General features: G+C 45.2%; 1 protein-coding gene across 1 annotated transcript in view; it reads right to left on the reverse strand.

Annotated features, from left to right (window-relative positions):
• Nucleotides 1-5,629: 5,629 nt before the first annotated feature.
• The window catches only part of POLA1 (polymerase (DNA directed), alpha 1, catalytic subunit), a 312,056-nt gene continuing 311,749 nt past the window's right edge, over nt 5,630-5,936 (reverse strand). Inside the window, exon 37 of the mRNA XM_006769997.2 lies at nt 5,630-5,936. This exon is cut by the window's right edge and continues 809 nt beyond it. The gene's annotated coding sequence lies outside the window, so the exon portion shown is untranslated.

The raw sequence follows: 5,936 nt of genomic DNA on the forward strand, positions 1-5,936 counted from the left end.
AGTACCTTCTCTCAGCAGTTCCCGCGCACACTTCTCTCTGGAGTGTAGCAAGCCCGGCCGGAACTTTGTAGGAGGAGCCCTGGTATCTGAGTGTGTCAAACCTCCAGACTCCGCAGGGGCTCCTGGGGTGAAGGCCGCTTTCCTGGGGTGGGCAGAGTTGCTCAGGAGTTTGGAGTGGAGAGGGGGAATGCAGGAGGAACGTGAGGGAAAGGACTCTCTCTCTCTCTCTTTTTTTTGGTGGTCACTATCAATTTTCCGTCGATTTTGGCTTTTTGTTTAGGTAGGGCTTTTCCCCTCTCCAGGCTGCCAGTTGGATGGTGTACGAGAAACAGTACCATTCTTCCTGTTAATGAACTCTTTTTTAAGTCATTTTTTCTCATTTGACCCTTCCATGGAGCAGAAGCAAATTGCGTGAAATTACCTCCAAGGATTACGTTTATTACTGGCCAATGAGAACCCCTCGCCTTGTTTTACAAACTCTTAATCCTATGCCATTCTGATGCCGCAAACAAGCCCAGTTCTAGGCCTCCTATTCTTTCAACTTTCCCCAGCTGGAGGGACCTCATTCTGCACTTAATATTCCCCATAAATATCACACGCTAAAGACCCCCTGACTTCCAGCAAGTCCACATTAAACATGTGACATGTCACGCATGACAAACTCTGAGTATCTTTTCAAAGCAGCATTAAAAGCAAAGAAACCAATTTTCTTCTCCTTCCAAACCTCCCCAAGTGCTGAATGATGGGGATTGGAAAGAGCCACTGGAGCGTACTTAGGGGGATTTTATGAGATTTTCCAGAATGATTTAATCTTATTGTGAGCATTATTAATGAATGGCAACCCAATTTGGCCCCAATATCTGGGAACGCAGAAAAAAGGGAGCCGGAGCCCAGGCAAATTGGGGAGAGCCCCATGACAGGGGCATGGCTGTCCCCTGTCACACCCACGGCAGAATGCCCCACCACCGGCTTTCCCAGGGCCACCTCCACAGCATCTTGGGGTGAGGGGGTGATTGGGAGCCTGGTCTGGGCCTCTGTGGGAATGAGGGGAAGGGGTGAGTTAATTTGCTACATTTTCAGACCAGATCTGGATGAGGACCCGCAGGAAAAGGAGAGGAGGCAGTTGGCCTAACATTGTCAGAAGGTGCTCCTAAGTGTTCTTCCGTCACCAACTACCCATGGCCTGAACTGTGGACAGTAGTGGGGGTAAACAGCTTAGGCTCATAGTGAGGAAGATGGAAGGCAGATGAATTAGGGGAGAGTGACTATTGAAGAGAAGGTCTGTGATGACTGGGGGACTTAAGCTAAAAGTCACCAGTATTGGCCCGCCCAATTTCCCTTTTACACCCTTAAGCCCCCCCCCCCCAAGTGGGGCAAGCATTTATTATTGTTTTTTCCTTATAATACCAAGAGACAAGGCATCTGGAGCTCTCTTTTTTTTATATCATCTTGAGTGTGATCTTACCAGAATGGAAAAGGGGGCTGAAGTTAGAGAAAAGAAAATGATACATGGGTTCGTTCAACTTGCATTTAGAGGAAAAACTGTACGTGAACATGTGTGTATGTGTATACACAAAAGTGAGTGTCTGAATGAAGGGGGTCTTAAATGGGGGCTAAAATTGTATTTTGGAACACTGAGTTCACCGGAGCAACTGCACATTTAACTTAGGGCAGCAGCCTGCCTGGGGGGCGGGGGCAAGAAAACCTACTACCTGATGGGAAAAAGCGTTTTTCAAAGGAAAAAGTCATGTTGTCCCTGGACTTTATTAACGGTCCAGTTTGAAGTATACATTTTTTCCCTTTAAAGAAAAGGGAGCGATTGCCAGTTATACATTAAGAAATGTCATTCAGTCATTTTTATTCATTCTCCGGAAATCTTCGGGAAAGCCTGAATCATACTTCTAACAAGCAGCAATTTTGTTAATCCAGGGGGTTATTACTCTGGGCCCTTATTAGGTTCTACACCACTGCCAAGCAATCCTATAACCCTCTCAAAAGAAGTTTACCTCCCTGTTATAAAACCAGTAGTGGTATTTATACTGTGCAATAATTAGTGTATTACTTGAATCCACTAACACGTTCATTTTATCTCTGCACAAAACCTCTAGTCTGCTTATAGAAAGCTTGTGCCTCCTTTGGAGCTGGTAAAGTGGTGAAAGAGTGAATTGAAGGCTGGTTGCACTTTCTCCTTTTGCCTCGCCTTAATTCCCATCTCTTTTTGCTCTCATCCAATTAGCACAGTGTATTAAGCGGTTTATCATCTCATAGTCAGCTATTGAGAGAAACAAGGCGAGCACTTTGCAATAGAACCTGCGCTCCTTTGACACCCTCAGGTACTTACATATTCCACTGTGCTATGAATAATAGAGGAAGAATGGAGAGCTAATTCCCTCATCAAAGAATGCCTTGTCTGCTGCTTTGCTCAACAACACCATTCTGATCAAAAGAAAAGCAATAAAGCTTAGCATAACAAAACGAAACCTACTTATTAGCTTAGTGGTTAAATTAATGCAGAGCCGCTGCTATTCAAAACCAAGGTTTGAAAACAGCCTCCAACAACCTGATAATGCTGCCTTCGGGATGAAGGAATTTTAATCTGAAATTTGAGGCTGGCTCAGATGAGTTAATCTATTAAACTGCTATAAGGAAGCTCCACAGCAAACCGTTCAATTAAGAAATATTTAGGTGAGGAGAGAAAGAGGGGAAGGCAAGGCTGCTTGAAGTTGAGGATAAGAGCATTGAATTGAGGGGTCGGGGATTCTGACAAGAGGGTTTGGGCTTGGTGTGTTGTGTTTTTTGTCAAACCCTGACAGAAGACGGAAATCTGGTTTGGGAGTTCCCTTGTATTGGCATCTTCTGCCAAAGCTGCACGAGATGATGTTTGAGAAGTCCTGGGGTGTGGAGGTAAGAAGTGGGGCTGGACAACGGGGTGGTGGTGAAGGGCAAGGACTTCATCCCCTTTGAACATTCTCTCCCCAACTACACTCTGGACTTTAGTTTCCTTGACAAATTAAACTCTTAAAGAGCTTGCCCTTCGTAAGATGTTCAACATCTGCCCTCCCGTCTCCCTTTATATGGAGAGTTGAGGGTGAGCATGCCGTGTCCGAGATAAATGTGTACCCTCTTGCAGGCAGACCCTGCTTCCTAAAGTAAATGGGGAAGGTGCCCTTTTTAGAGGTGTGGGGCTCCGAGAAGAGCGGGGTTCTTTCAGAGTGTTTCCCAAGGGGCCAGGATAAAATTTAGCCCAGAGGTTTAGTCTGGCCCACAGCATTTTTTATTTTATTTAAAAAAATCAGTCCCACCCGTGTAGCTCAGTGGTTGAGCATTGACCCAGGCACCAAGAGATTGAGGTTTGATTCCTGGTCAGGGCACACACGCGGGTTGCAGGCTCCATCCCCAGTAGGGGGTGTGCAGGAGGCAGCTGATCAATGATGCTTCTCTCTCATCAATGTTTCTCTCTCCCCCTTCCTCTCTGAAATCAATAAAAAAATATTTTTAAAAGTCAGTTGCCAAGGTTTAGAAATCGAGAGACTTTTTTAAAAAATATATTTTATTGATTTTCTTACAGAGAGGAATAGAGAGTTAGAAACATCGATGAGAGAGAAACATCGATCAGCTGCCTCCTGCACACCCCCCACTGGGGATGTGCCCACAACCAAAGTACATGCCTTTGACCAGAATCGAACCTGGGACCTTTCAGTCCGCAGGCCGACGCTCTATCCGCTGAGCCGAACCGGTTACGGCGAAATCGAGACTTTATGGAATATCAGGATTCTTAGCTTCTCTTGAAAACTGGATGTGGCCACCCTGGGCTCGGTCCCTCCCAGCATCACTGAACAGCTGCTGCCCCATATGGACAGTCCCTGCCTCTGTCTAGTGCGAACTTGGCCTGGCCTGTTGCATTCCTTCACTTTAAAAAATATATATATATTTTTATTGATTTCAGAGAGGAAGGGAGAGGGAGAGAGAGATAGAAACATCAATGATGAGAATCATTGATCGGCTGCCTCCTGCACACCCCCCGAGTGGGGATCGAGTCCGCAACCCAGGCATGTGTCCTTGAGTGGAATCAAACCTGGGACCCTTCAGTCCACAGGCCAACGCTCTATCCACTGAGCCAAGCCAGCTAGGGCTACATCCCTTCACTTTTAGCACTTGAGCTCAACTCCATGCCAGGGAGCCTGTGCAGACATTTGGGCGGCTCCTCCTTACAAAGAAGTGGGTAGCATTTCTGCACTGTCCTACCCACTGAGCTATCAGCTTGACACAAACCAAGGAGTAGAAACTTTTCTCAGAGAAAAGTTCATAAGCCATATTCCAATATTCCAAGGCAGATCCACTGGGATACTTCCAAGTGGCAGTCCCAACTTTATAAAATTCTGGAACACTTCGGTGCCTCCCAGGAAAGCCTCTTAACTAATCTGGAGTTGCAGATCAGAATAAGAAACATCAACAACGGCATTAGCTCTTTTCAAAGACTGTTCTCAGAAACGTCTGGGCTCTACAGAAACGGTTCCTGCCCTCACAGTGATTCCAATCTAAATGCAGAGACAAGAAACAGACCAGTGCGAAGTTACTGGAATCTCCCGGAGATTCTTGATGACCAAGTTCAAGGTAACTATCTGTATTTACCATAACCCCAGGTCCAATAAATCAAGGAAAACATGTCTTCTCTTCAGAAAGCAAAGTGGGGGCATGGGCTCGGGAAGCACACATTTGATAACCATTTCTAACCTTAGATAAGTGATGAAAACCACACCAATCCCTTAGTTTCCCGAAGCAACTTGGGTGCTCCAACTTTTGACAGGTTGCAGAGCCGGAAGTACCAAGGCATTAATGAATGAACCGACAGGGCCCGAAACCCCAAGTGTTTCTTCTCCTTAGAAGCTGAGTGTAAGCAACAGTGGAGAAAGGAGAGGGTGAGGGAGAGTAAAGAGAAGGTAAAGGGAGATAGAAGGCGGTGCCATCTCCATTGCTTTAACTAGTATTCCTTTACTAGGGTCCATGTTGGATGACCTTTCTCTCGTGGGGTAGCCTTTTCCCAGGAGCTGTCACCTTGGCCCTCCCATGAGAAACACCACTGGGCTCTTAGCTTAGCTCTCTTTGTCCAAGTCAGCAAAGGGCATGAGAAACCATACTTCATCTCTTAAAGGACCCGAAGTCCAGAGAAATTCTCCCGAACGTCACTCAGGACTTTAGGACATATATCACATGGAGCTTCTCTGAGCTGATGCTAACCAGGCTGAGGTTTGGGAAGGGGACCCCTTATTCCTTGCTGCCCCCTCTAGTCAACGTTTTGTTCCTGATAAGGATTCACTGTAACTGGTTTCCCTTAGAAAACTTTATTCTTTTTTTAAAAATATATTTTATTGATTTTTTTTACAGAGAGAAAGGGAGAGAGATAGTCAGAAACATTGATGGGAGAGAAACATCGATCAGCTGCCTCCTGCACATCTCCCACTGGAGATGTGCGCGCAACCCAGGTACATGCCCTTGACCGGAATTGAACCTGGGACCCTTCAGTCCATAGGCCGACGCTCTATCCACTGAACCAAACCGGTTTCGGCGAAAACTTTATTCTTAAGTGAAAAAATAAAGCACAACGTATTTATTAAACAACAACAACAACCACATAGGAAAATAGTTTTAAAAATAAAGCACAGTTGTACAGGTGAAATATATTTTGTTAGTATAAACTTATCAATAATGTAAGGAAAGACTGCTATATCGAAGTACATTTAGCTTCTGGCAAAGAACAAATGAGAAAAATAGCACCAGAGGCAATTACCCAACCCTCTGAATATCATACAAGGATCCTCACCCCAAACTTGACACATTTTTAATGAAATGTTATGGGATACCAAAGTATTTTAAATGTGCTTTCCCACTGCATAAACCTTTACTTGGATTTTCTACTTAAGACGGAAAGCAGGAAT

Source organism: Myotis davidii, unplaced genomic scaffold, assembly GCF_000327345.1.
Source record: "Myotis davidii unplaced genomic scaffold, ASM32734v1 scaffold1124, whole genome shotgun sequence".
Lineage (NCBI taxonomy): Eukaryota > Metazoa > Chordata > Mammalia > Chiroptera > Vespertilionidae > Myotis > Myotis davidii.